Source organism: Bos javanicus, chromosome 1 (assembly GCF_032452875.1).
Source record: "Bos javanicus breed banteng chromosome 1, ARS-OSU_banteng_1.0, whole genome shotgun sequence".
In the NCBI taxonomy this organism is placed as follows: Eukaryota; Metazoa; Chordata; class Mammalia; order Artiodactyla; family Bovidae; genus Bos; species Bos javanicus.
The window spans coordinates 58,808,583-58,826,223 of NC_083868.1; the positions used below are offsets into that span (position 1 = coordinate 58,808,583).

Genomic DNA, 17,641 nt, shown 5'->3' on the forward strand with positions numbered 1-17,641 from the left:
AAATGAAACTAAGCCATGCCATGTGGGTCCACCCAGGATGGGTGGTTCATGGTGGAGAGGTCTGACAGAATGTGGTCCACTGGAGAAGGGAATGGCAAACCACTTCAGTATTCTTGCCTTGAGAACCCCATGAACAGTATGAAAAGGCAAAATGATAGGATACTGAAAGAGAAACTCCCCAGGTCAGTAGGTGCCCAATATGCTACTGGAGATCAGTGGAGAAATAACTCCAGAAAGAATGAAGGGATGGAGCCAAAGCAAAAACAATAGCCAGCTGTGGATGTGACTGGTGATAGAAGCAAGGTCCGATGCTGTAAAGAGCAATATTGCATAGGAACCTGGAATGTCAGGTCCATGAATCAAGGCAAACTGGAAGTGGTCAAACAAGAGATGGCAAGAGTGAATGTCGACATTCTAGGAATCAGCGAACTGAAATGGTCTGGAATGGGTGAATTTAACTCAGATGACCATTATATCTACTACTGTGGGCAGGAATTCCTTAGAAGAAATGGAGTAGCCTTCATGGTCAACAAAAGAGTCCGAAATGCAGTACTTGGATGCAATCTCAAAAACGACAAAATGATCTCCGTTCGTTTCCAAGGCAAACCATTCAATATCACAGTGATCCAAGTCTATGCCCCAACCAGTAACGCTGAAGAAGCTGAAGTTGAACGGTTCTATGAAGACCTACAAGACCTTTTAGAACTAACACCCAAAAAAGATGTCCTTTTCACTACAGGGGACTGGAATGCAAAAGTAGGAAGTCAAGAAACACTTGGAGTAACAGACAAATTTGGCCTTGGAGTACAGAATGAAGCAGGGCAAAGGCTAATAGAGTTTTGCCAAGAAAATGCACTGGTCATAGCAAACACCCTCTTCCAACAACACAAGAGAAGACTCTACACATGGACATCACCAAATGGTCAACACCGAAATCAGATTGATTATATTCTTTACAGCCAAAGATGGAGAAGCTCTGTACAGTCAGCAAAAACAAAACCCGGAGCTGACTGTGGCTAAGATCATGAACTCCTTATTGTAAAATTCAGACTTAAATTGAAGATAGTAGGGAAAACCACTAGACCATTCAGGCATGACTCAACATTTTACTAGAAGTTTAAGTGCAGTAAGTGCAACAGACTTGAAATAAAAGGCATATACATTAGGAGAACAGGAAATAGAAACTAACTTTATTGCCAATAGACATGATTATTCATTTAGAAAATCTCAGATAATCTACAAAAATTTCTAGATTTAATGAGTGAATTTAGTGGGGTCTCGGTGGTAAAGAATCTGCCTGCCAATAAGGGAGATGCAGATTTGATCCCTGGGTTGGGAAGATCCCCTGGAGAAGGAAATGGGAACCACTCCAGTGTTCTTGCCTGGGAAATCCCATGGACAGAGGAGCTTGACAGGCTACAGTCCATAGGGCCACAAAAGAGTTGGACACGACTTAGCGACTAAATAACAATGATAACAAAATTGAAAATTATTTGAAGCTAAAAGAAACATTTATATACACTAGCAAAGAACAATTGGAATTGAAATTTTAAAAATAACATTTACATCAGAACTTCCCAATAATGAAGTACGTAGGTATAAATCTAACAAATATGTAGGCTCTATATGCTAACAAATGTAACACATTAACAAAAGAAGTCTAAATAAATGTTTATAGATTGGAAGACTCAATATTATTGAGGTCTCCGTTCTCTCAAATGAAAAACCCCAGAATACTTTTTCATAGATGAGGAAATAGACAAACTGATTTTAAAATTTGTATGGAAAAAACAAAGGATTTAGAATAGCCAAAATAATTCTGAAAAAGAACAAAGCTGGAAGACATACATTACTCAATTTCAAGACTTACTATAAATCTGTAGTAATCAAGACAGTCTGAGATTTGCCAAGGATAGACATTTAGATAAATGGAACAGAAAATAGCTCAGATATAAATTCATACAAATATTGTGAACTCATTTTTGACAAAGGTGCAAATGCAGAAATAATTTAATGGAGAAAAGTTCATCTTCAACAAATGGTACTGGAACAAGTAGATGTCCATAAGCAGAAAATGAATGAACCTTGAAGCAAAACACACTATTTACAGAAATTACCTCAAAATGGATCATAGAACTAAATATAAAACTGTAGAATTTGTAGAAGAAAACATCTGGGTTTTTTCCCTAGAGGAAATCTCTGTTTGAATTTGATGATGAATCTTTAGGTGTAACACCAATAGCATGATTTATACAAGAAAGAATCGATAAGTTGTACTTCATCAAAATTAAAATCTTTTGCTATGCAAAAGATACATTTTAGAGGGTGAAAATATAAGACACAAACAGGGAGAAAATAGCTGTAAATCACATATCTGATTAAAAAAACAAACATACACGTCTATCCACAATAGAAACTATTCTTAAAAGTCAACAGTAAGAACACAAACAACCCTATTAAAAAATGGGCCGATTAGCTTTTTTGCAATGGGTTTGCCGCCAGGACACAGGTGTCATGAAAACCACCATTAAACCTAAGCAAAAATGGGAGAGGAAAAGACCCACATCAACATTGTTGTCATTGGGCACGTAGATTCAGGGAAGTCTACCATGACTGGCCATCTGATCTACAAATGTAGCGGGGTCGACAAGAACAATTGAAAAGTTCGAGAAGGAGGCTGCCTAGATGGAAAAGGGCCTTCAGTTATGCCTGGGTCTTGGACAAACTGAAAGCTGAATGTGAGCGTGGTATCACCATTGATATCTCCCTGTGGAAATCTGAGACCAGCAAGTACTATGTTACCATCATTGATGCGCCAGGACACAGAGACTTCATGAAAAACAGGCACATCCCAGGCTGACTGTTCTGTCCTGATTGTTGCTGCTGGTGTTGGTGAATTTGAAGCTGGTATCTCCAAGAACGGGCAGACTTGTGAGCATGCCCTTCTGGCTTACACTCTGGGTGTGAAATAACTAATTGTTGGCGTTAACAAAATGGATTCCACTGAGCCAACCTACAGCCAGAAGAGATACGAGGAAATTGTTAAGGAAGTCAGCACCTACATTAAGAAAATTGGCTACAACCCTGACACAGTAGCATTTGTGCCAATTTCTGGCTGGAATGGTGACAACGTAATGGAGCCAAGTGCTAACCTGCCATGGTTCAAGGGATGGAAAGTCACTCGTAAGGACAGCAATGCCAGTGGAACCGTCCTGCTTGAAGCTCTGGATTGCATCCTGCCACCAACTCACCCAACTGACAAACCCTTGCGTTTGCCCCTCCAGGATGTCTATAAAATTGGTGGTATCAGTACTGTCCCTGTCGATAGGGTGGAGACTGGTGTTCTCAAACCTGGCATGGTGGTCACCTTTGCTTCAGTCAATGTAACAACTGAAGTGAAGTCTGTAGAAATGCACCATGAAGCATTGAGTGAAGCCCCTCCTGGGGACAATGTGGGCTTCAATGTCAAAAACGTATCTGTCAAAGATGTTTGTCATGGCAATGTGGCTGGTGACAGCAAAAATGACCCACCAATGGAAGCAGCTGGCTTCACAGCTCAGGTGATTATTTGGAACCATCGAGGCCAAATCAGTGCTGGATATGCACCTGTGCTGGACTGTCACACAGCTCACGTTGCTTGCAAGTTTGCTGAGCTGAAGACTGATCGTCTTTCTGGGAAAAAGCTGGAAGATGGCCCTAAATTCTTGAAATGTGGTGATGCTGCCATCGTTGATATGGTTCCTGGCAAGCCCGTGTGTGTCGAGAGCTTCTCTATCTTCCCCAGGGCTATTTTTTGCTGTGGATGACATGAGGCAGACAGTCGCTGTGGGTGTCATTAAAGCAGTGGACAAGAAGGCAGCTGGAGCTAGCAAGGTCACCAAGTCTGCCCAGAAAGCTCAGAAGGCTAAATGAATATTATCCCCAATACCTGCCACCCCAGTATTAATCAGTGTTGGAAGAATGGTCTCAGAACTGTTTGTCTCAATTGGCCATTTAAGTTTAGTAGTAAAAGACTGGTTAATGACAACAATGCATCGTAAAACCTTCAGAAGGAAAGGAGAATGTTTTTGTGGTCCATATGTTTTGTGTGTGGCAGTTTAAGTTATTTATTTGTAAAATCAGTACTTTTTAATGAAAACAACTTGACCAAAAATCTGTCACAGAATTTGAGACCCATTAAAAATAAGTTTAATGAGGAAAAAAAAAATGGGCAGATTCTTTACCAAAGGAGATATATGGATGGCAAATAAGCATATGAAAAATTGCACACTATCATAGGAAAATACAGATTAAACGCACAATTAAATAAATGACATATCTAATAGAATTGCTAAAATTAAACACTAAAACAGTGGACAACACCAAATGATGATGAGGCTGCAAAGATATAAGACTCCCCTGTGTTGGAAGATGTGAGTGAGTGTGATTGACCTCTACCATGGAGAGCTCACCAGTCAGGTACCTGATATTGGTCCTTGTTCTAGCTGTCACTCTTTGTGATTCTCAGTGTGGAGTCTCTCTGGAGTGGGATAGCTTCAACCTTCTCTTGTGTATTTTTTGAGCTGAGACTTTCTCCACACTGTGGCTTATCCATTAGTGTCCACTTTCTGTCTCTTAAAATTTAATCAAAACTTCTAGTCAACCAATGTACGCATTCTGTCTACCCCTCAGCATTGCAAAAGGAACAGAACTAGACACTCATGTCAACTTAGACCAGAAGTTCCATGGACTAGATTTGTTCTATGTACTATTCACACTTCTAAATATGATCGTTGCTTTGAATGTATTCTCTTGGGAGAACGTATACTTTTTATAGTGACACCATTGCTCAAAACATTTTTTAATGTCTCTGATTAAATGAGTGAACAAGGTAGATTTTTTTACCCTAGAAAATGTTGCACTGGAGAAATATAATTAAAAACAAAATATCCTACCCACCCAGAAAACCTCTCTACAAAAGTAAAAGAGAAAGAAAACACTTGGTTTTATTATTGAATAAGCATTAAATTAGAGTGTGATGGACATCACAAGCAATCTGCAAAAGAGGTTGTGAAGGCAGAAAGAAATCTCCTCTCTTTATGTAGGCAGGCAGATACAGCCATTACACATATTCTAAAGGTAAGTAATAACTAGCCCTCAAGTTGAGGCTTCCCTGGTGGCTCAGAGGTTAAAGCGTCTGCCTGGAATTCAGGAGACCTGGGTTCGATCCCTGGGTCAGGAAGATCCCCTGGAGAAGGAAATGGCAACCCACTCCAGTACTCTTGCCTGGAGAATCCCATGGAGGGAGGAGCCTGGTAGGCTACAGTCCATGGGGTCGCAAAGAGTTGGACATGACTGAGTGACTTCACTTTCACTTTCACTTTCAGCCCTCAAGTTAGAGGACTTGACAGCACCGTATGTCATATCAGTTTATCCTAAATTCATCTGGTAATTGGGTCAGCTATGTTAGCTAATTGGCTTTATCCAAAGGAAAAATAAACTGACTTCTTAAAGACAGGAGTTAGTTTGCAACTTGAATCAAGGCAGCCATGGAAATTACCCAGTCAGAGAAACTAGGAGATGGGGTCTTATCATCCCTGTTGTTTGAAAGAGGTGGCTCCCAAGTCCTGGAGGAAACATCAGGGTTATAAAACTGGCAAGAAGCCTATTTTGCTTTTAAAAAGATTTCACATCTCACAGGTGCAGAGAAAGAATTTACAGGCTTTCTAAGGAAAATGCTCTAAAGAGAGGAGGGGGGTCTCTTTCCGTTTTTTTTTCACCAGAGAAAATTAATTTTTTCTTTTTCAGTTTGCATCTGCCCTTACAGTTTGCTCAGGTAAAAAGCAAAGGAACAACAATGACAAAACCAGCAATGTAAAGTATAAAAAAATGCGAATGGTTATCTTTTGTAGTTTATGTACAAAATTATAATAGAAAGCAATCCTAAAAATGTTGTTCCAGAGTCTGACTTAAGCAAATCACTGCTCTTGGACTCCCAAAGATGATTGTGAGGTAGGAGATAGATGGGCTTCAGATTGGAAATTTACAATCAGCCACCCTTCTGCTTTCATTTCTTGAGATAAGAGATAGGTGGGCTTCAATTGAGGAATTTACAACTAATAAAAACAGAGTAAATAGCCAGTCTTTGTCTCTTAACTCAAGGGAATAATCATGGCAAGGACAAAGAAAGGACAAAACCCTGTCTGATAAGCGAGACACTACACATGCGCAGAAAGGCTCCTTGGAGTAAAAAATCAGAGGGTCATTTGAGGCCATAATGAGTCACGCTTGATCCATCTTGGCTAGGGTGTGCGTGCACACCCCAGGGAGGGTCCTGAGACAAATTAACCAGGTGGGACAAAGCAAGGTGATTGGCCTGAGGGAAGACCCGGAAGACTGCCCCTTCATAAAGGATTTAAACTTAACCAAAAGGCGTGACTTTCTCTCTGAGCTAGCCCACACGCCTTTCCACGTGTACTTTTCAATAAACTTTACTTTACTCTTTCCCGCCTCCTTGCCTGAATTTGTTCTTGACTAGGCAGGCAAGACTAGGGACCTTAGCCCTAACTGCTGGCTCCTGTGGCCCATTGGTTAGGACTCCTGGTCTTGGAAACTAGGAGCCTGCTTCTAGCTACCTTTCGCTGCTGCTTGCTGCAAGCTGCCACTTACAGCAAGCTGCCACTTACTGCCACTCATGTCTGAAATCAATTGCTGCTAGAAAAGAATACTTTGGGATGTGTGTTTCCTGCTGTTATTGCGTAAAAAACACATTCTCTTAATTCATCATCATCTCCCTTACAGAGCTATGCCTAAATTCTTCTGTAAAATTAAATAGTACATAAATAGTACATTGTTCGTTTGAAAATGAGTGTACGACTTATTGTGCAAGCTTACTCTGGGAGTATATAGTGCTGATTCACTCCATCTGTATTCCTGTTAACACTTTTCACATATTTCAACTGTATCCTTTGTTATATTTTAGTTAATAAAGTAAATCTTTAGGCGTTGGAGCCATTCACTTGGCTGAAATTGGTCATGTAAAAACTAGCAAGTTGATGTTAATACGTGCATCAAAGTGACCTGTGCTGCTTGGTTAATTTACTTAACTTTATTTAAATTTTCCAGTAACCAATTATAAAGTTATAAAAGGGACTTCCCTAATGGCTCAGTGATAAAGAATCCATCTGCAATGCAGGAGAGGCAGGAGAGGCAGGTTTGATTCCTGTGTCAGGAAGGTTCTCTCAAGGAGGAAATGGCAGCCCACTGTAGTATTATTACCTGGAAAATCCCATGGACAGAGGAGCCTGGCAGGCTACAGTCCATGGAATCACACAGAATTGGACACAACTGAGCACACACACACACACACACACAGAATTATGAATACATAAAACAATTTTTGACAAACATAATTCAATTGTGGATTAATCAGACTGTTAACATGACTCAAGTCAGGTAGAAGATTGCCTTCTGAAGTGCCGATTAGTGTTGTGGTACAGGTTTATTAGTCAGTAGGGAAACTGGGAGGAAAAAAAGGTAAAATCCCTTTGCTTTTAAAAAATTTTTTGTCCATATCTTGTCTGGGACTTATTGCTAGGAAGCCATCTTATAAAAAAACAACCTAAGTGAGGTAGGAGTTTATTACAATAAAACATACCTGTTTTAGAGAGATTGTTTTTAAAAACCACTGAAAAAAACCTGTCAATCTATATCAAATAGTCTTCAGTTAAAATGCTAGCATATCTTTGAATAGAGTTAATGAAGGAAAGTTATGACCAACCTAGATAGCATATTCAAAAGCAGAGACATTACTTTGCCAACAAAGGTCCGGCTAGTCAAGGCTATGGTTTTTCCTGTATGGATGTGAGAGTTGGACTGTGAAGAAGGCTGAGCGCCGAAGAATTGATGCTTTTGAACTGTGGTGTTGGAGAAGACTCTTGAGAGTCCCTTGGACTGCAAGGAGATCCAACCAGTCCATTCTGAAGGAGATCAGCCCTGGGTGTTCTTTGGAAGGAATGATGCTAAAGCTGAAACTCCAGTACTTTGGCCACCTCATGCGAGGAGCTGACTCATTGGAAAAGACTCTGATGCTGGGAGGGATTGGGGGCAGGAGGAGAAGGGGACTACAGAGGATGAGATGGCTGGATGGCATCAGACTCGATGGATGTGTCTGGGTGAACTCTGGGAGTTGGTGATGGACAGGGAGGCCTGGTGTGCTGTTATTCATGGGGTCGCAAAGAGTCGGACACGACTGAGCGACTGATCTGATCTGAATGTAAAATAGAGCAGCGGTTCTCAAATTGTGGTCCACAGACTAGCCACATTGACGTCAGCTGGGACCTTGCTAGATGTGCACACTCTTCCCCCAGCCCAGACGTAGTTAATCGGAAACGTGGGGAGGGGCCTGGAAATCTGTATTGTGATCAATCTACCAGGTATGTCTTTTTTTTTTAATTAAAAAAATTTTTTTTGAACTTTTTGTTTTATATTGGAGAGAATCCAACTGCAGTTTAGGAGACACAGGTTCGATCCCTGGGTCGGGAAGATCCTCTGGAGGAGGACATGGCAATCCCTCCAGTATTCTTGCCCAAGAAATCCCATGGACAGAGGAGCCTGGCAGGCTACAGTCCATAGAGTGGCAAAAGAGTTGGATACAACTTAGCGACTAAACAACAGCCGATTAACAATGTTGTGATAGTTTTAGGTGAACAGCAAAGGGACTCATCCATACATATACATGTATCCATCCTCCCCACAAACTCCCTTTCCACAGACTGTCACGTTATACTCAGCAGAGTTTCCTGTGCTATACAGTAGGACTTCATTCTACCACATATTTCTGATCTGATATTTGAGAAGAACTGAATTAATAAAATGTTTCAGTGGTTTAGATAAAAGTTTCAGAATACCTCAGGATGACCTTTAGCCCCATCCCTGTTTTAGAAATGCATACTAGTGAATGAGTAACTTAATCTGCTTAATTATTTACTAGGATTTTTTCTTTTTTGATTTGGTGGTGTCTCAGTTCTGTTTTGCTGAAGGAAGCACTGTGAAAGACTTGAATTCCTTTGTTAAGTTTTTAGTATTTGCTTAGAAATTTAACATGAGCAAATTTAAATATCTTGGGATTCATAACCTTAATAACTTTTTCCTAAAATTACTAGTCACTTAATATTATTTAAAAATATATCAATTAAGCTAAATCTCCTCATAGCAGCTCTTTATAGCTTATTAATAATTTAGCAATGCTTTTTACATTAGCCACAGAGCCATGTCTTAATCTTAGAGGTGCGGTGTTAACTTACTGGTAGGCAGTGGCATTTATCAGAGCCCTCTTGATTTTGCTGGATTTTAGTGCTGAGTTAGAAATGACCAAATTTGAAGCTAAACTTAAAATATATAAAATTTATAGAGTCATCCCTCCCTCACTCTCATCCAGCATCTAATTAGTTACCAATTCCCTATCCGTGTGTGTGTGCAAAGTTGCTTCAGTAGCGTCTGACTCTTGGTGACCCTATAGACTGTAGCCTGCCAGGCTCCTCTGTCCATGGGATTCTCTAGGCACGAATACAGGAATGGGTTATCAAGCCCTCCTCCAGGAGATCTTCCTGACCCAGGGATTGAACCCGTGTTTCTTGTGTCTCCTGCACTGGCAAGTGGGTTCTTTACCTCTAGTGCCATCTGGGAAGCCCCAGTCAGTACTACCCCTTAAATATCTCTGAATCTAACTACTTCTTTCTCTAGTACTGCCATCTTTTGGTCTGAGCCACCATCAGTTTCCCCCTGGATTTCCTAATGATTTATCTAAATCCATTCTCACAGTGTGAATTATTTGGTGTTTAATAACATACATCTGATTATGTTCCTTCACTTGATACTCACTGATGGCTTTTCATAAAGTCCACAGTCTGCCATGGTCTGTGAGACCTTACATGATCCAGCTTCTCCAGCTTCTCTAGCAGGAGATCTATCTTTGTATAGTTGCTTAAAGGTATTGTTTCTTTCTACCACAGGGCCTTTGCACATCCTGTTCCCTCATGGTCCAGTTGACCCTTTATTGATCTTTAGATTTCAGTTTAAAAGTCACTTTTTCTGGAGAACTTTTCTATATATATTCTCTCTGCCCCATACCCCATACCTATATGCTCCTTGTTGTACACTTTCAGCTTTCTCCACACTTTGGTCATTAGGCTGTTTTTCTATCTGTTTATTGTATACCTTCTCCACTAGACTGCATTCCACAAGGGCAAGTTTTATTTCTCGTAACCCTGCTGCTACTGCTACTGCTAAGTCACTTCAGTCGTGTCCGACTCTGTGTGACCCCATAGACGGCAGCCACCAGGCTCCCCCATCCCTGGGATTCTCCAGTCAAGAACACTGGAGTGGGTCTGGTAACCCTAGTGAATAGCAAAAAATATCTGGTGTGTGGTGCTCAAAGTATAGGAAGAAGGGAATGAATGAATGAATAAATGAACTAATGAACAAAGCGATGACTTTCCCTGGTTAAAGTACTATGAGATTTGTGAAGCTGGCACAGTTTTTAGTTACTAAGCCGTTCCTTATTTCTTGTGTATGTAGATTATGCTTGTGCTCTTCAGAGGGACATTTTGCTTCAGGGACGACTCTACCTTTCAGAAAACTGTATGTTTCTATAGCAACATCTTCAGATGGGAAACTACATTAACACATGTTTTCATTAGATTTGCTGATATAAATAATCGCATAGACAAGTATGTATACAGTGCTCCTAAAAACAGTGTACTTTAGATTTCAAAGTAAGTTGATATATATTTATCTATACTTGTATACATCTACATTTATTTATGTGTAGTATAAGTGTGTAACATATTTTTCTTAATACATCGAGCTCCATTTGTATATATTTAATATAATTGGGAAAGAGATTTCAGGTTGAAAAAAGCTTGAACACACCTCCTTTGGCTGTCAAAAGCAGGTCTTATGTGACAGACTGAGTTTTGTTTGTGTCTCTGTGTGTTTTAATATGGAACATAAACTCTTTCATGTCTTTTTACACTTTATCCTAATATTAGATAATAGGAGCTGATGGGGGAAATTACTGAAGGAAAGAATGTCTGTTTACCATGTTTTCCTCCAAGAATGCAAACATGTGCTCATTAACTCCTTCAGGTTTTTAATCTGAATATTATGGACCAGGTTAATGTAATACTTGATATTTTGTGTTGTGTATGTTTCTGAGAAATTTGTTTTGCAGTTTTTCATTATTTTTTGTATGTTTAGATTGATTTAAAGAACATAACCTTCATAACCAAGGAGAAAACTGCTCGACTTATCCCAAATGCTATCCAGATCGTTACAGAGGGTGAAAAGGTGAAAAACTACCTTTGCCTTATTACATAATGTGGAGAAAATTTGCCTCATACTAATCATCAGAGTTGGGAATATAAGCAGTTCTTGAAGTTAGGAATATCTGATAGAGATACACTGTATTTAATACTAGATTTATGTATACTTAAATACTGATTTTTGATTGACTTTAAATAACTACTCAAATTTTTTGTAGTTTATTATTTACAGAAAAGTTTCTCTCATATTTTTCATTTCTTAATTATAAGAGGTAGGTGGAATAAACCTTAGCAAAACATCCTTATCATTTTAAAATACTCTAATAGTTATATGATTGTTGTTTAGTCAATAATACCTTCACAGTATCAATTAATAAAAATGAACAGTTCTGGTGAACAGAGATTTGGTAGCATGTAAGTAAGGACATAATCATTACAACCTTTTTTTAGAATGGCAATTTGCTTTAGCTGCCATCATTTTTATTATGCACCTACAATATCCATCAGTTCTTGGTATGAAGAATCTTTCTCTACTCACCTGGAAAATTAATTAACAGCTCTGTATGTAACTTTAGAAGCAAAATGCTGAGAAAGAAAAAGGAGGAAGGGAGGAAAAAGGAAAACATGGTAGGGGATGAAGGAGGAGAAGGAAGGAAGGAAACAGGGAAGGAAATGAAAGAGAAAAGAGGCAGTAGAGCAGAGGACAGGGGAGATAAATTGAATCATTATAATGATACTTTTTAATCTTGTAAGGTTTCTTTCACATGCACTTTTGGTTTTAAACAGTCTCATCATTACAAAACACTTCCAGGTACAGTACAAAGAACTTTTCCCCTGGAAACTATTTGAGAATAAGTTGTCACTCTGAAGCCTTATCACCCCAGAAGTCTAGCATGTATTTCCATCAAAGACATTCTCCTACCTAACCACTGCATGACCATCAAATGCAAGACTTTAGTATTGATCATTGTCACTGCTGCGTTCTCAAACCTATTTCAGTTTCCTCTATTATCCCAATAATATCCTTTATAGCAAATAGACCCAGTTCAGAAATGTGTATTACATTTAGTTGTCAAGGTCTTTAATTTCCATATTCTAAACTAATCTCTTAGTTGTTCCTTGACTTTTGTGCCCTTGACACTTCTAAAGATTATATTAATGGGTAAGTTATTTTGTAGGATATCCCTCAGTTGTCTTTATCTGGTATTTTCTTATGATTAAGTTTAAGTTTTGCAATTTTGGCAGAAATAACACAGAAGTTCGGACAAGGCAATGGCACCCCACTCCAGTACTCTTGCCTAGAAAATCCCATGGATGGAGGAGCCTGGTAGGCTGCAGTCCATGGGGTCGAGAAGAGTCGGACACGACTGAGTGACTTCACTTTCACTTTTCACTTTCATGCATTGGAGAAGGAAATGGCAACCCACTCCAGTGTTCTTGCCTGGAGAATCCCAGGGATGGGAGCCTGGTGGGCTGCTGTCTATGGGGTCGCACAGAGTCAGACACAACTGACGTGACTTAGCAGCAGCAGCAGCAGGAGCACAGAAGTTATTCTCTGTTCTTTCCATTGCATCCTCTCAGATGGTGGGGCTTCTTAAGTGGTGCTTGTGGTAAAGAACCTGCCTGCCAGTGCAGGAGACAAAAGAGGCGTGGGTTGGATCCCTGGGTTGGGAAGATCCCCTGGAGTGGGAAAAGACAACCCACTCTAGTATTTTTGCCTGGAAAATTCAGTGGACAGAGGAGCCTAGTGGGCTATAGTCCATGGGCCACAATTGAGCAACTGAACACACACTCACACACACACACACACACACACACATCTTGCCGTTGATATTCTTGATATTCATTTTGATCATTTAATAAGATGGTGTAAATAAGACTTTACTGTAAAGTTAGTCTGTTTTCCTTTGTAATTATGTTTTGTAGTAAGCTACTTTGTAAATATACAATTCCTCATCAAATTCATTCATTTATTTACTCATATCAGTGTGACCTCATAATGTCTTATTTTAGTTAATAAGTTATAATCCACTGCTGTCATTATTTATTTTAATACTCAAATTGTCCCAGGTTTGGTCAGTGGGAGCCCCTCAAACTGGCTCTAGTATCCTTTTGACTGTTTTCAGCATTATTTGAGCATTTCCTTGCTTTTTAGCACAGATATTACAGGCTTTCCCCATCTCAGTCCTGGAGTCAACCAGGGCGTGAGAGCCCAGTAGTCCTGGCGCCCAGGCTCTTGTGTGCAGACTCGGTAGTTGTGGTACACGGGCTTCGTTGCCCTGTGGCATGTGGGGTCTCCCCAGATCAGGGATCAAACCTGTGTCTCCTGCATTAACAGGCAGATTCTTTACCACTGAGCCACCAGAGAAGCCCTAAAATAAACTTATTCTTAATTGTACAATTAATATATCTGATGAGGAAAAATTATAAATTTCTCTATGGCAGAACAATCAAACTAAGTTAGAATTGAAACACACGTAACACACCCCAGCATGTCCCCATTTGGGATAGGCTTCTCCCAGCGTGCAGTGTACATCTGTGTTACGTGTTAACCAGACCTCCTGGGGCAGGAGGCTGTAATCAACCTTTGAGGAGAATACACCTATTCTTCAGACACCAGTGTTGTCATTTTAAGATTAATATTTCTTTTTCCATCCCATACAGGGGTTCTCAGTGAGCTAAAGACTCGCTCTGTACATACACACTTGACCAAACATTTCTGATGAACTTTATAATTTAACCTGTTAATACGATACATGATTCTTTGTCTAACTGCATCTCTAACTGCTGACTAGTGGAACAGTTCTCAGAAATTTCTGACTGTCTCTGGGTTCTAATCTTCAGTTTGGCTTGAATAAATTTCTCTTTTATTCTTGGCTTGATGGTTAATTGAATTTTTGTCCACATATGTATACGTTGCATTATTTGACAAAGTCATCAAACAGTTCTGAAACTAACATCTTCCTTCCATGCTAATCTCATTGCCTTTTTAGAGGCAAACACTGTTATCAGTTTGGTATGTATCTTTTCAGGGCTTCCCTGGTGGCCCAGTGGTAAAGAACCTGCCTTGCCAATGCAGGAGACTCAGGTTCAATCCCTGGGTTGGGAAGATTCCCTAGAGAAGGAAATGGCAACCCACTCCAGTATTCTTGCCTGGGAAATCCCATGGACAGAGGAGCCTGGCTGGCTACAGTCCATGGGATAGCATATGTCTTTTCATCCCTTTCCTTTGTATTTACATGTATGCTGCTGCTGCTGCTGCTAAGTCGCTTCAGTTGTGTCCGACTCTGTGCGACCCCATAGACGGCAGCCCACCAGGCTCCCCCATCCCTGGGATTCTCCAGGCAAGAACACTGGAGTGGGTTGCCATTTCCTTCTCCAACGCATGAAAGTGAAAAGTGAAAGTGAAAGTGAAGTCGCTTAGTCATGTCTGACTCCTAGTGACCCCATGGACTGCAGCCTACCAGGCTCCTCCATCATGGGATTTTCCAGGCAAGAGTACTGGAGTGGGGTGCCATTGCCTTCTCCAAATATATATATATAAGCGTATATCTTTGCTTTGTTTTTAAAGTAAGTGTTATCCTATATTTGTTGTCCTTCAGTTCTCCTTTCTTAAAAAAAAACAACATTGTTTCTTGGAGTCACATGTTAGCACATGTAGATCGTCCTCTCTCTGTTTATTAATGTGCTGTATAATATTTTGTAGAATGGATTTACTATGGTTTCCTGGACCATTAGTTCATTTCCATTGTTTTATTACAAACAGTACTGTGGTGAACAGCCTGACCGTGCTTTCTTAAGCTCATGTGTGGCTCTTTCTCACATAGGTAATGGAATTTCAGGGTCAAACATTTAAATTTTCATAATGATAACAACAACTAGCATTTGCCAAATATATATTACTTGTTCTAAATACTGTGTATTTTTACATTGATTTTCTCTTTGGTTCTCACAGAAATTTGCTACCATAATTATTGTGTACATGAGGAAGCTAAAGAAAAGTGATTCCAAGTCATAGAACTAAGTGGTAGAGCCAAGATATCAACCCAGGTAGTTTAATTGCAGAGATCTTGGTCCTAACTACCGCGCTCTATTGATTCAGTGATCTCTTTTCCATCATCATGGGGGGAAAGACTACACTATTAAATATTTATCTTACAGTGTGCTCTACTGTAGTAAGGAAGGTTAATTGTGGTACTGTTAGTTGTTTTTGTTTCTAGTATACGTTCTGTGCCCCAGCAGCTTAGAGATATCATTATCCAGAACTCCCAAATTAAGGTTCCTATTATTATGATTTTGGCCTCACTGCATGGCTTCTGGGATCTCACTTCCCTGACCAGGGACTGAACCCAGGCCATGGCTGTGAAAGCCTGGAATCCTAACCGCTAGGCCACCAGGGACCTCCCTAGGTTGTTACTGAAGCAAGATTTATTAATGGATTTTTAAAGTTGGATATCTACCAGGTCATAAAACAAGCTTTAATAAATCCAAAAGAATTGAAATAATACAAAATGTGGTCTCTAATCACAGTGGGATGAAATTAAAATTCAATAATAGAAGGAAATTTGGGAAACTCACAAAAAAGTGGGTATTAAGCATAATATTCGTAGAAAGCCAATAAGTGAAAGAAGAAATCACAAGGAAAATTAGAAAATACTTTGAGTAAATGAAAAGAGAAACACAACATACCAAACTTATGAGATACAGCTAAAGCAGTGCCTAAGAGGGAGATTTATAACTATAAACACCTACATTGAAAAAGAAGAGTGATCTCAAATCAATAACTTTCCACCTTAAGAAATTCGAAAAAAGAGAGGAAACTAAACACAAAGCAAATAGAAGCAAGGAAACAGTAAAGGTTAGAATAAAAATGAATTAAATAAAGAATGGAAAAATAATGTTAATTAAAAGAACCATAAATTCTTTATTTGAAAAGATCCCCAAAATTGACAAACCTTTAGCTAGGTTACCCAAGACAAAAGATTAAAATTATTATGTTCAGAAGTAAAAGTGGTAATATTACTACTAACCTTACAAAAATAAATGGTTTAGGTATCAAAAAATAAATAAATAAATAAATGGTTTATACTATGAACAATTGTATACCAACAAATTAACCTAAACGAAATGGACAAATACCTAGAAAGTCACAAACTATTGAAACTGACTCAATCAGAAGTAGAAAATCTGAATAAACCTATAACTAGGAAAGAGATTGAATTAGTAATAAAAAATCTACCGATAGAGAAAAACTCAGGCCCAGATGGCTTCATTGATCAATCTGTCAAATGTTACAGTAGAATTAACACCAATCTGTCACAAAACGTTCCAAAAAGGAGTTCCCAACTTGCTCTATGAAGGCAGTATTATTACCGTGATACCAAAGAACATCACAGGAAAACTACAGACCAATATTTATGTTCATTGTGTCTATGAATGTAGAAACAAAAATCCTCAAGAAAATATTAGCAAGCCAACATCAGCAACATATGAAAAGGTTATATACCATGATTTATACAAGGTTGTTCAACACATGAAAATCAATCAATGTAATACACTATTAGTAGAATAGAGGACAAAAAACATGATCATGTCAATCTGTACAGCAAAAATTTTTGACAAAATATAACATCCTTTCATGATTAAAAAACAAAAACAAACTAGGGCTAGCAAGGAATTTCATCAGTTGGATAAAGTTCATAGCCACGTATTTACTAGTGAGAGACTAATCATTCCCCTTTAAGGTCAGGAATAAGACAAGGATGTCCTTTCTTGCCACTTCTATCCAACATTGTATTGAAGGTTCTAGCCAGGAAAATTAGACAAGGAAAAAAGTAAAAGACATCTGCTTTAAAAATGAAATAAAACTATCTCTGTTGACAGATGACATGTTTTTCTGTATATAAAATCCCAAGAAAACCAATAAAAATGTGCTAGAACCAATAAATAAATTCAGCAATTGTTGGAAGAAATTAAAGGCAACTTAAGTAAAAGAAAAGAATCTCATGCTCATGGATTAGATAACTTAATATTGCTAGGATGACAATTCTCCACAAGTTAATCTGCAGATTTAATACAATCTGTATCAGAATCCCAACTGGCATTTTTATAGAAATTGACAAGTAGATCCTAAAATTCACATGGAAATGTAAGTTACCCAGAATAGCAAAAACAATCTCGAAAAAGAACAAAGTTGGATGAATTAGTCTGTTAGGTCTGCCATGACAAAATGTTATCAATTAAACAGCTTAAACAACAGAAATTTATTTTCTTAGAGTTTTGGAACCCAAAGGCCCCCATCTCCAAACACCATTACATTGGGAGTTGGGGCTTCAACA

The 17,641-nt window shown here is 38.9% G+C and overlaps 1 protein-coding gene and 1 pseudogene across 2 annotated transcripts in view; both read left to right on the forward strand.

The window, feature by feature from the left end:
- GRAMD1C (GRAM domain containing 1C) overlaps positions 1-17,641 on the forward strand; it is a 99,824-nt gene that overhangs the window by 29,976 nt on the left and 52,207 nt on the right. The window lies entirely within an intron of this gene.
- LOC133253693 (elongation factor 1-alpha 1-like) lies at positions 1,266-8,188 on the forward strand (annotated as a pseudogene).